General features: G+C 35.7%; 1 protein-coding gene across 1 annotated transcript in view; it reads right to left on the reverse strand.

Moving 5' to 3' along the window:
• Positions 1-14,365, reverse strand: part of TNNI3K (TNNI3 interacting kinase) — a 307,803-nt gene that overhangs the window by 230,839 nt on the left and 62,599 nt on the right.

The raw sequence follows: 14,365 nt of genomic DNA on the forward strand, positions 1-14,365 counted from the left end.
CCAACTTTTGCCCTTTCAGTATGATGTTGGGTAATAGTTTGTCATAGATGGCTCTTATTATTTTGAGGTAAGTTTCTTCAATGCCTCATTTGTTGAGGATTTTTATCATGAAGGGATGTTTGATTTTATCAAATGCCTTTTCTGTGTCTATTGAGATGATAATTTGTTTTTTGTTTTCAATTCTGTTTAGGTGATGGATCATATTTATTGGTTTCCATATGTTGAACCATCCTTGCATCCCAGGAATAAAGTCTACTTGGTTGTGGTGATTTATATTTTTGATGTGCTGCTGGATCCAGTTTTCTAGTATATTGTTGAAGACTTTTATATATATGTTAATTAGGAATATTGGCCTGTGGTTTTACTTTTTTGTTGTGTAGTTGCCAGATTCTGGTATCCAAGGTGATACTAGTTTTCTAAAATGAGTTAGGGAGGAATTACTCCTCCTTGATTTTTTTGGAATGGTTTCAGTAAGATTGATATTATCTCTTCTTTTTATATCTGGAAGAATTCAGCTGTGAATCTGTCTGGTCCAGTGCTTTTTATGGTTGGTAGTTTTTCTATTACTGATTCAGTTTCATAATTTTTTATTGTTCAGTTTGAGGTTTCAATTTCTTCCTGGTTCAGTCTTAGGAGGTGGCGTGTTTCCGAGAATTTATCCATTTCCTCAAGGTTTTCTAGTTTGTGTACACAGAGATATTTATAGGGATCCCTTAGAATCTTCTGTATTTCTGTGGAATCAGTTGTTATTTTTGTCACTTCTGATTTCGCTTATTTGAGTCTTCTCTCTTTTTTTCTTTGTTAATCTTGCTAGTGGCTTATCAATCTTGTTTATCCTTTCAAAAACCAATTTTTCATTTCATTGATTATTTGTATATTGTTTTGGTCTCAATATAATTTAGCTCTGCTCTGATTTTAGTTGTTTCTTTTCTTCTTCTATCTTTAGGTTAAGTTCTTGTTTTTCTAGCTCCTCCAGGTGTGACATTAGGTTGTTAATTTGAGATCCTTCTATCTTCTTGATGTAGGCATTTACCACTATAAAGTTTCCTCATAACAGTGCTTTTACTGAAGCCAAGAGATTTTGATATGGTGTGAGTCTTTTCATTGTTTCAAATAATTTTTTGATTTCTGCCTTAATTCATTATTTATTCAAAAGTCATTCAGGAGTAAGTTTTTTAGTTTTCATGTATTTGTGTAGTTTTAAGAGTTTTCCTTGGTATTGATTTCTAATTTTGTTCCTCTGTGGTCTGAGAAGATGCTTGGTATACTTTCAGTTTTTTGAAATTTATTAAGACTTGCTTTATAACTAAGCCTATGGTCAATCTTAGAGAATGTTCCCTGTGCAGATGAGAATGTATATTCAGCGGTTGATAGGCAGCTTATTCTGTAGATGTCTATTAGGTTCATTTGGTAAAGTGTCCTACTGAAGTCCAGAATTTCTTTGTTGGTTTTCTGCCTTGATGAGCTGAATGCAATCACTGGGGTGTTGCAATCACTAGGGTGTTGAAGTCCTCCACTATTATTATTATTATATATATTTTTTGAGATGGAGTCTTGCTCTGTCCCCAGGCTGGAGTGCAGTGGCGCAATCTCGGCTCACTGCAAACTCTGCCTCCCAGGTTCAAGTGATCCTCCGGCCTCAGCCTTCCGAGTAGCTGGGATTACAGGTATGTGCCACCAAGCCCAGCTAATTTTTGAATTTTTAGTAGAGACTGGGTTTCACCATATTGACCAGGATGGTCTTGATCTCCTGACCTCAGCCTCCCAAAGTGCTGGGATTACAGGCTTAAGCCACCATGCCTGGCCGTCCTCCACTGTTATTGAATGGTTGTCTATCTCTTTTCTTAGGTCTAGTAGTAATTGTTTTACAAATAAGGGTGCTCCCTCCAATGTTAGGTGAATATATATTTAGGATGGTTAAAACTTATTGTTGATTTGAACCCTTCATCATTATATAATGCCCTTATTTGTCCCTTATTACTGTTGTTGGTTTAAAATTTGTTTTATATGGTACAAGAATAGCAACCCCTGCTCTTTTTTCATTTGTCATTTGCATGACAGATCTTTCTCCATCCTGTTACTTTGAGCCTAAGGGGTCAAAGTAAACCCATCACATGCAAGATGGGTCTCTTGAATATAGCATAAAGTTGGGTCTTGATTTTTATCCAATTTGCAACTCTATGTCTTTTAAGAGAAGCATTTAGGCCTTTATGTTCAAAGTTAATACTGATATGTAAGACTTTGTTCCTGTCATAGTGTTGCAGCTAGTTGCTCTATAGTCTCAATTGTATAGTTGCTTTATAGGGTCTGTGGGCTTTGTACTTACGTGTGCTTTTGTGGTAGCAAGTATTGTGCTTTCATTTCCAAAAATAAACAATGGAGAAAGGACATCCTAATCAATAAATGGTGCTGGAAAAACTGGCTAGCCATATTCAGAAGAATAAAACTGAATGTTTACCTCTCACCGCATACAAAACCTAATTTAAGATGGATTAAAGACAAGTGTAAGACCTTAGACTATAAAAGCCCTAGGAGAAGACTTGGTTAAAAACTCTTCTGGAATTGACCTAGGCAAATAATTGATTATTAAGACCTCAAAGGCAAATGGAACAAAAACAAAAATTAACAAGTGCGACTTAATCAAACTAAAGAGCTTCTACACAGCAAAAGAAACTATCAACAGAGTAAACAGACAACCTACAGAATGTGGAAAAATGTTAAAAAATTATGCATCCAACAAAAGATTAATATCTTAACTTAAATCACCACCAACAAAATAACCCCATTAAAAACTAGGCAAAGCACATGAACAGACACTTCTTAAAAGAAGACATACAAGTGGCCAAGAAACATGAAAAAATGCCTAACATTACTAATCATCAGAGAAATGCAAATTAAAGCCACCATGAGACACCATCTGACACCAGTCAGAATGGCTATTATTAAAAAGTCAAAAACTAACACATGTTGGCATGGACGCAGAGAAAAGGAAACACTTATAGACTGTTTGTGGGAATGTAAATTAGTTCAGCCCCTGTGGAAATCAGTTTGGAGATTTTGCAAAAAATTGAAAATAGAACTACCATTTGATCCAGCAATCCCATTACTGGGTATCTACTCAAAAGAAAATAAATTGTTCTAACAAAAGAGACACCTGCACTCATATATTTATCGTAGCACAATTCACAATAGCAAAGTCATGGAATCAGTCTAGGTGCCTATCAATGATAGATTGGATAAAGAAAATGTGGTATATATGTACCATGGAATATTACACAGCCAGTTAAGATTATGTCCTCTGCAGCAACACGGATGGAGCTGGTGGCCATATCTTAAGTGAATTAAGTGTTAAGTGAATTAATACTTAGAATTAACTCAGAAACAAAAAATCAAATACTCCATGTACTCACTTATAAGTGGGATCCAAACAATTGACATGCAGATATAAAGATGGAATAGACACTGAGGTTTCCAAAAGTGAGGAATAAGGGACGGGAACAATGGTTGAACAACTACCTACATTCACTATTTGGGTGACAGATTCAATAGCCCAAACCCAAGCATTATGCAATATATTCATGTAACCTGCACATGTGCCCCCTGAAACTAAAATTTTAAAAATAGTAAGAAGAAAGAATAAGCTTTGGCTCCATATTAAAAGTATGACAATAAATGTGTATTTTTATATATTAAAACAAAATATTGAACTATAATATGTATTTTTAATAAGTTATTTCTTTTGCAAATTTTAAAAATCAACCAACTGAATCTAGGTCTTGATCAACTGAGATGGGCTTTGTAATATCTGAAGAAGGTATTCCCCAAGCTTCTGGGAATACTGTTGGGCCAACAGCAGACAGCACAGCCCTTAGCTGTCAGCCTGACTCTGGGGATTTCCCCTGGCTGAAGACAGCTGCCTTGTTCAAAGTCATGTGCCCCTTCCACCGGGCAGAAAGAGACAAATGACCAGTTGCTTTGCAAGTATAAAAGCACAGCTCCCTCCTTACAGCTTGGAAAAGCTTCAAGGGTTATCTAGTTTCTGAGCTCTTCATGGGATTGACTGGGCTTTCATTGAGGCTGCATCACAACCCAAATTCTTCCCAGTTCAGTACTGGTTCCTTCCTTTTCTTCATGGGTATTGATCCTGAAAGCATGTTCCAAAAACCTCCTGATCCTAATGTCTGTGTGAGTCAGCTTCAAGTGAGTCCAGCAGTAGGCTTCTACAGTGCATTCACTTCAACCTGGCTCTTAGAGAACCCCTCACTACTTGCAGCCTGCCTGACAATCAACATCAAAATTGTCAATTTGACCAAAACACAATACATGAATATAGTCCCCACCTTCTCTACATCCCTTTCCCACTTGTAACTCCTCTCCCTATGCCTCTTTTTCTTACTCAAAGTCCAAGAATAGATATCTGATATCCTACTTTAGTTTATTTTAACTTTCATTATATCTCATTATCATATTATTATAATTAATAACTAAAATAGGGTAATACTAGCTGCTGTAACAAATGAACTCACAAATGTATGTCTCAAATCCAACATAAGCATACCTAAAAGATATTTCAGGCTTGGTTCCAGAACACAGCAATAAAATGAATTTTGCAATAAAATAAGTCACACACATGTTTTAGTTTCCCAGGGCACAAATAAGTTATGCTTACATTATTCTGTATTATATTAAGTGTGAACAGTATTATTTCTCAAAGCACAATGTAATACCTTGATTTAAAATATTTTATTGTCAGCTGGGTTCAGTGGCTCATGCATGTGATCCCAGCATTTTGGGAGATTGGAGCAGGAGGATCAGTTAAGGCAGGAAGTTGAGACAAGCCCGGGAAACATAGTGAGACCCCATTTCCACACACAAAAAATTAAAAATTAGACAGGCATGGTGGCAAAAACCCATAGTCCTAGCTACTCTGGAAGCTGAGTGAGGAGGTTCGTGTGAGCCTGGTAGTTCAACATTACAGTGAGCCATGATTGTGCCACTGCACTCCAGCCTGGGTGACAGAGCAAGACCCTTTGTCTAAAGATAGTAATAATCATCATCATCACTTTATTGCTAAAAAATTTAAAAATGCTAACCATCATCCTAGTATTCAGTGAGTTGTAGTCATTTTGCCTATAAGATCCTGCCTTGATGTTGATGGCTGCTGGTGTGGGTGTTGCTGAAGATTGGAATGGCTTTGGAAACTACTTAAAATGAGACAATCTTAAGGTTTGCCACATTGATTGACTCTTTCTTTCATGAAAGATTTCTCTGTAGCAAACGATGTTCAATAGCATTTTACTCACAGTAGAACTTCTTTCAAAATTTGGGTCAATCCTCTCAAGCACTTCCACTACTTTATCAACTAAGTTGAAGAAATGTTTTGAATCTCTTGTCAATTCAGCATTATTCACAGTATCTTCACCAGGAGTAGATTTTATCTTAGGAAACCACTTTCTTTGTTCATCCATAAGAATTCCTCATCCAATCAAGTTTTGTCATGAGAGTCTGGCAATTCAATCGCATCTTCAGGCTTCATTTGTAATTTTAGTTTTTCTCTTTCCACTGCATCTGTAGTTACTTCCTCCACTGAAGTCTTAAAACCCTAAAAGTCATCCTTGAGGGTTGGAATAAACTTCTGCCAAATTCCTGTTACTATAGGTATTTTGATCTCCTCCCATGAATGGCAAATGATCTTAATGGCATCTAGAATGGTGAACCCATTCCAGAAGATTTTCAATGTCCTTGGCCCAGATCCATCGGAGGAATCACTATCTATGGCAGCTATAATCTTACAAAATGTATTTCTTAAATAATGAAACTTGAAAGTTGAAATTATTCCTTGGTCCATGGGCTATAGAATGGATATTGTTTTTGCAGGCAGGAAAGCAACATTCATCTCCTTGTACATCTCCATCAGAGCTCTTAGGTGAACAGATATGTTGCCAATGAGCAGTAATATTTTGAATTGAATTTTTTTTCCCTGAGTAGTGGGTCTCAACAGTGGGCTTAAAATATTCAGTATACCGGCTGAGCACAGTGGCTCATGCCTGTAATCCCAGCACTTTGGGAGACCAAGGCGGGCAGATCACATGAGGTCAGGAGTTAGAGACCAGCCTGGCCAACATAGCGAAACCCTGTCTCTACTAAAAATAGAAAAAAAAATCTGGGCATGATGGCAGGTGGCAGGAGAATCACTTGAACCTGGTGGCAGAGGTTGCAGTGAGCCAAGATCATGCCACTTCACTCCAGCCTGGGTGGAAGAGTGAAACTCCATCTCAAAAAAAAATAATAATAATTCAGTATACCATGTTGTAAACAGATAGGCTGTCATCCAGGCATTGTTGTTCCATTCATAGAGCATGGGCAAAGTGGATTTAGCACAGTTCTTAAGTGACTTAAGATTTTCAGAATAGTAAATGAGCATTCACTTCTAGGTAAAGTCACCTGCTGCATTAGTTGCTAACAAGAGAATCAGCCTGTCCTCTGAAGCTTTGAATCCAGGCATTGACTGCTCCTTTCTAGCATGAAAGTCCTGGATGGCATCTTATTCCAATATAAGACTGTTTCATCTACATTAAAAATTGTTTTTTAGTGTAGCCACCTTCATCACTTATCTTAACCAGGTTTTCAATATAATTTGCTTCAGTGTTTACATCAGCACTTGTTGCTTCACCTTGCACTTTTATGTTATGGAAATAGCTTCTTTCCTTAAATTTCATGAACCAACCTCAGCTAACTTCAAACTTTTCTTATGCACTTCCTCATCTCTCTCATCCTTCATAGAACCGAAAAGAGTTAGGGCCTTGCTGTGTATTAAACTTTGGCTTAAAGTAATGTTGTGACTAGTTCGACTTTCTATCCATATCGCTATAACTTCCTCCGTATCAGCAATAAGGCTGTTTGGCTTTCTTATCATTCATATGTTCACTGGAATAACACTTTCAATTTTCCTCAAGAATTTTTCCTTTGCATTCACAATTTGGCTAACTGTTTGGCATAAGAGGTCTACCTTTTGGCCTATCTCAGCTTTTGACATATCTTTCTCACTGAGCTTAATTATTCTGGCTTTTGATTTAAAGTGAGAGACATGTGACTCTTCCTTTCACTTGAACACTTAGAAGCCATTGTAGAGTTATTAATTAACATGATTTCAAAATTATTGTGTCTCAGGGAATAGGTAGGCCCAAGGAGAGAAAGAGAGATGGGAAAATGGCCTGTCAGTGGATTAGTCAGAATACATAAAATTTGTATTAAGTTCACCGTTTTGTCTGGGCACTGTTTATGGCTCCCCAAAACAATTGCAACATATCACCATCTCAGATATAATATTGACAAAGTTTGAAATGCTGTAAGAATTATCAAAATGTGACACAGAGACATGAAATGAGTACAGGCTTTTAGAAGTATGATGCCGACAGACTGGACTGATGCAGAGTTGCCACTAACCTTCAATTTATAAAAATGCAACATCTGTAAAGCACAATACAGCAAAGTGCAGTGAAACAAGGTATGCTGTGGAAGTTCATTTCTTGCACATTTACCAGTAGGCACTTGGTAAATAGGTTGGCATGTTGGCTTTCCTCCACGTAGTCATTTAGAAGTCACCGCTGTCTTTACTAAAATGTTTCCAAGGTTCCTATGACAGAAGTTTTATTCTAGTCAACCATAGGAGAAAAGAGCATGGAAAAGCAGGTATGGTTATTGGAGGCCACACCTGGAAATAGTGCACCCCTCCTTCATTGAGTATTCAGTCACAAGGCCACCTCAAACTGCGAGTGGGACAGGAAAATTCAGTCTTCCTGAATGTCCAGGAGGAAGAAAAGAACATAGATTTTGGTTAGCTGCTCTGTTACATTAGGGTCACTGAGAAGCCATATCTCCCAGGACACAATGGATCAATTCTCTGCAACCAAGTCTTTTTTAGGGGACTTGTGACTAATCTATAAAGTTGAACTTCTTTGGTTATTCCTTCTCTCCATGTAACTATTTGATGTGATCGCTATTGATATTTTTTTCTGTTTTTACCTTTTCTAGGATTGTCTGGGTCATTCTTAATTTCCTATATCAACCCCCTCCCCACCATTTTTTTTGAGATGGAGTCTTGCTCTGTTGCCTAGGCTAGGGTGCAGTGGCTCAATCTCGGCTCACTGCAACCTCTGCCTCCTGGGTTCCAGCAATTCTCCTGCCTCAGCCTCCCTAGTAGCTGGGACTATTGGCGTGCACCACCACGCCTGGCTAAGTTTTGTATTTTTAGTAGAGACAGGGTTTCACCATGTTGGCCAGGATGATCTTGAATTCCTGACCTTAGGTGATCCAGCCTTCTCAGCCTCCCAAAGTGCTGGGATTACAGGCATGAGCCACCACGCCCGGACCTACCCTTTTTAACTAACACATATAAGAGAGAAATATGTGTATGTATTTTATACATAGTCATATCCTTAAGATAATTCTTACATATCTCTCCATAGAAATGCACATTCACACTTTATTGGCATATTTATGCTTAATTAAGGAGATAGAACCCCGTAGATCAATACCAGTCATGGTTCTAGGCCCTTTAGTTACATTTCCCCCAAAACAACATAACAAGTCAATCCTATTATTATGATTATGTTAGAGAGAAAGAAATGTAGAGTTTGATAAAGTAAGCACCTCATCCCCACCCAAGGCTAGCCAGATAGCAAACAACAAAACTGGCATTTAAATTTAAATTTGTTTGCCTCCAGAGCATACCTACACTTTTAACCAGTCAGTGCACTGCCTCATAACTGGTGTCTATGCATGAAATACAATGAAATAGATGTATAAGCTACAAACTGGGACAGGAATTGTGAATAATTCTGCTCAATCCTATTTCAACATTTTAGTGGGAGAATGGTCTTTACTAAACTCTGAGCTCCAAAGCTTTAGGCTTAAGATCTTTGCATTTTACATTGCTCTCTAGGCTCTCTTCTGCCTTTCACTTTGTCCTCTAGTAAATCATTTATTTGCTTGGATCTTCTAACATCAAAATTATAATTCTGTAATTCCATTCAGGGAGTTTCTATCAGTGTCAGTAATAACATATATCTTAGTTATATTTAAATAAAACCCTAGAAATTATGTTTATGTTGAAAGAAAACCCTTAGAGAGCTGAGATTCTGATACAATGACTTAAATAGACTGTAAAATACATGACTATGTGAGCACATATGTAGGTATCTGTTTAAATTCATTTTTTTCTCACAGAAAAACAAATCCTGTGGTCCATAAGCTTGATCTAATGCATCTCTGGCCAAGTAAAAGTCTTTTCAGAAGTATTTTCTCTTTCTTACTATGTCCCTAAATGTCCAGTGTGTTGCTTAGATTTCTGCTTCTTGAAAATTATGACAAATGTCATTTAATCCTGCCACAAAAGTGATAACGAAAGAAGATAATTCTAACGCCAAAAGAGCGAATTCAAGGTAGACGCAAATATATAGGATTCTAAGTTATAAAATTAGATAGAAAGTTTTGAAAACTTCTTGAATATGAAGAAAAATGAATGAAATTTTAATGAATATGCCATTTAGTACAACTTTAACTGTATGTATTTGTTGATATGTAAATATAAACTAATAATTTTTAGTTAACACAATATAGCAAATATTGGCTTATTGCTCTAGAAGATAACATACAAATATCTTCATAAAAGAGCCACTGCCTGTCTCTTCAGCATCCTCTCCATACCCTGTTATGTTAAACTTCAAGGTCCAACCACATAAAACTGCTAGTATTTTTCTGCATATACCATGATGCTTCTTGCGCCTCTGTGAATTTATTTATACTGTTTCCTTCACCTTGAATGTTCCCACATTCAATACGGTGACTTAGTTTCTTCATGTTTATAATGAAGATAATAATACCACCTATCTTTGGAGTTGTGAGAATATAAAGAGACAATCAATGTAAAGTGCTTAGAAAATACCTGGCATACTGAAAACTCTTAATACAGGTTGTTTTCAAAGATAGGTGGCTTCATCTGTGCTACTTTATTTCACAATAGTTCAGCCAATGATATACTGTTGGTGTGGAAATTTACTGTATCAAAAAAAGTCTTTCAAGATTTCTAATCTACTTATTTGATATATGTTTGCAAAATATTACGCTTACACTAACAACATATTTAAAATAGCAAGATAAACAGGATTACACCCATGTATACTGGTAAATTCTCTAAACAAAAAATAAACTTCAATGTTCTGTCACAAAGATGCAAAAACCAGTAACCATAAGCAGTTAAACACATATATTTGTCACCAATCAGCACACTTCAGGGTAGAGGCTGCTACATTTACAGTGGCAAATAATTTGACATATTTCATGAAATCAATGATTCAGGAGGCTTTTAATTTCTGTTTTTCCCACTCTGAAGAACAGAACCTCACTCTGTCTCTTTCCACCTCTAATATAATTCAGGAAGAATATCAAGTCTTAATTTAAAATGAGTGATGTAGTATAGAGTTTCAGATGATATATCTTTTCAAAGCTGTCAGTTTCCTTTCACCATGTTTCCTATACTCCAAATACAAGTTTAAATTAAACATAGATCAACAATAAATCTTCCAATTGGTATCTTATTTACAGCACTTTTAGAAGACACATTGATGCTTTTTTATAAACCAAAATGGACACTTTCTGATTCCTTCAGAATTAAAATTAAAACAACTAAAATATTTGTTGAAAATTTATTAGCCATGAGATGTCTACATGTCTCTTATCCTCACAATATTATTCCCTGATGCAACTCCCGCGTAAGGCAGGGAAGCATATTATATATAGTATGTGTGAAAGAGGCCTCAGTTTTCATCGTCCAAACTTATTAAGTATGAAATTATTATGATTTGAGGATTGAAAAGGAGAAAAAACTACAGAAGAAGATGATTTAACCAGATACCTGGGACAAAGTCTATTGCAGATTTATGATATCTCTAAAAATTTGGATGATTTAACTCTCAAATTTGAGTGACCAAAAGATCAGTGTAATTTTTATATCATGATAAAAATTTCAATTATCAATTTGCAGTTGTGCAAATATTTATACTTAAATTGGACATACACAAAAGACAATTCTTTATTTTAAAGTGCTTACCTATATATTCATATAAGTAACCAAGAGCTCTTACAACTCACTGCAATCATTCATTCCTATTTGCACTACCTGACTATGTTGCAGTGTTTGAGTCTTTGAGAAGAAGATACTCAAACTCAGTATCAGGTTATCTGTTGTGTGCCTCTAATTTTTACTTTTTGAATTGGTATATCTATGCCTACTCTACTACTGTATGCTGAGTATATGAGAGGCAAATACATGATATTTTTAGTTAGTATACAGAATGAGATCAACTATAGTGGAGGAAGTAAACTGTGGATCCTCATCCACACTTAGACCTGATTTATTTGATGAGATCCTGAAATCTGAGCATAGTGTGGTAATGGAATGAGATTTTTGGAGGGAAACTGAAGAGGAGAATGTATTTTGCATATGGGATTAAAGTAAATAAATTATAATCAAATAACAGACTTTGGAGGCTATAAAACATAGTGACATCTTTGAAACTTTGAGAAGTTGAGTCAGTTTCTCCTCCCTCTGAAACTGGATGGCTTTATGATTATTTTAACCATAGAGTACAATAAAAGCGAAGCTATGTGACTTTCAAGGCTAGATCATAAAAGGCCATGTAGCTTTTATTTATTTGTTGAAATATGAAAAATTATAGACCAGAGGCACCTTCTAAGAAATACAACTACCCTGACATGCTATGAGAAAACCCAAACCAAAATAAATGAAACCAGTATTTGAAGAGATATCTGTATCCCCTATGCTCATTGCACATTATTCACAATAGTCAAGATATGGAAACAACTGAAGTGTCCATTGACAGGTGAATAGACAAAGAAAATATTATATTTATACACACAAACACACACACACACACACACACACACACACACACACAATGGACAAGACGCCAAGCATGGTTAGGTTCTGGTGAGAGCCCTCATCCTGGTTTCCTCACATGGCCAAGAGAGAGAAGAAGCAAGCTCTCTCTTACCTCTTCTTAATTCCATCATGAGGGCTCCACCATCATAATCTTACTGTCTCCCAAAGTCCCATCACCAAACATGATCCCAATGGGGATTCGTGTTTCAACATATGAATATCAGGGGGAATACCAGTGTTCAGCCCATAACACACTAGCTACATTTGAAGTATTCAACATGTGACTACAGTAACCAAATGAGCAGTGCAGAATTTCCACCATCACAGAAATTTCTACTGGATGGTGTTGATCTATGCTGAAGCACAGAGATAAAGAGAAAAAGAAAACACAGGGAAGGTACTATATTAGTGTAAAAAATTTCTAAAATTAAAAAAAAATCAAGTCCCAAGAGGAAAGGAGAGAGAGAATGGGACATAAAGCAATATTTGAAGAGATAATGCCTGAGAGATTTTCTCAAATGAAGAAATGAAGAAATGCCTGAGAGATTTTCTCAAATGAAGAAATACATGAAGCCACATATTCAATTAATACTACAATTCTGAAGGATTCCAAATAAAAAGAAAATCATCACTGGGAATATCATGGTAAAACTGATAACACCAAGGGAAAAAATTTGAAGTAGCAAGATTTTTTTTATGTCTTAATTTGCATATCTTTGTTTAATAAGTATGATTTTTACAAGTATTTTTTCTTAATAATCCAGTTGTATGCCTTTTTTTTACTTACAATATAACTTTATTTTTATTTTTATTTTTTAAAATTTCTTTTTTTATTATTATTATTAAGAAGCAACAATAAAATTGATGATTGGTTGCTTGACACAAATAATGGAATGGTGTCTTTAAAGTATGAAACAAGTATGAAACAAAATAAAGCAAGGCCAAACTCCTGTCCAACCAGAATTCAGTAACCACTAAAAATATCCTTCAAAATTGATAGTGAATAAGTCATTTTTTTTCTAACAAGCAGAACCAGAAAATACACCCACAGTGTATGTGCATTAAAGGAAATATTCAAGAACATATTAAAGAAAACTCTTCAGGCAGGAACAACATGACTCCAGAGAGAATAACAGACACACAGAATGGAATAAATAGCTATGGAAAGGGTAAATATATGTTTAAAGCTAAATAAATAGTCTATATTAAAAATAATAATTACGACTTATAGCATTTAAATACACAAAAAAGTAATATATGACAAAAATAGAATAAAAGAAAGTGAGAGGTGTATTCCTAATGTATCCTAAAGCTCTTTCACTGTTTGGGAAGTAGCAAATTTAATTATACTATATTGAACAATGTTATATCAGTTTTTTGTTTTTTTTTTGGTTTTGTTTTGTTTTTGACGGAGTCTTGCTCTGTCACCCAGGCTGGATCCCTGTGGCGTGATCTGGGCTCACTGCAAGCTCCGCCTCCCAGGTTCACACCATTCTCCTGCCTCAGCCTACAGAGTAGCTGGGACTACAGGCGCCCGCTACTATGCCCGGCTAATTTTTTGTATTTTTAGTAGAGCCAGGGTTTCACCTTGTTAACCAGGATGGTCTCGATCTCCTGACCTCGTGATCTGCCCGCCTCGGCCTCCCAAAGTGCTGGGATTACAGGCGTGAGCCACCGCGCCCGGCCCAGATTTTTAATGAGTAGAGAATGCGCAGTATAATCTCTAAGGTGACCACTCAGAGACTAGTAAAAATACTTAATTTAAAAGAAGACAGAAAATGAACAAAAACAATAGGTGGAGCAACAAAATCAAGTAATAAAACAATATACTTGAACTCAAATATATCCAATAAATTAAAAATTAAATAAACGGATGGAATATTATTAGTCTCAAATTTTAAAATACAAATATTTCTTACAAGAGACACACATTAAATATAAAGATGCGAGAAGTTTGAACATAAAAGGATCAAAAGAAAAATGTCATGCAAACACTATTCAAAAGAAAGCTGGCATAGTAATACTGCTAAAAGTAGAAATTCAGGTGAAGAGAATTACTGAAGATGAAAAGCGACATTTTATAATTTAAAAGGAGCCATTTCATCAAGAAAATATAGCAATTCTAAATCAACAGGCATTTTATTACTATAGGCTTAAAATATATAATTCGAATATTGAGAAATAGAAATAAAAAATAGATATCCATGATTATAGTGGGAGAGTTTAAAGCAACTTTTATTAACTGATAGAACAAATGCATAAAACAGTAAGTATACAGACAATTTTTAAAATGTGATTAACAAAAATTACCTAATTGGGAACTAAAGCAGGAACTGAAGAATGGACATATTTTTCATGTATGCAGAGAACATTTGCCAAAATCGACCATATGCTTGGTCATAA

The sequence above is a fragment of the Pongo abelii genome, chromosome 1 (genome assembly GCF_028885655.2).
Source record: "Pongo abelii isolate AG06213 chromosome 1, NHGRI_mPonAbe1-v2.0_pri, whole genome shotgun sequence".
NCBI lineage: Eukaryota > Metazoa > Chordata > Mammalia > Primates > Hominidae > Pongo > Pongo abelii.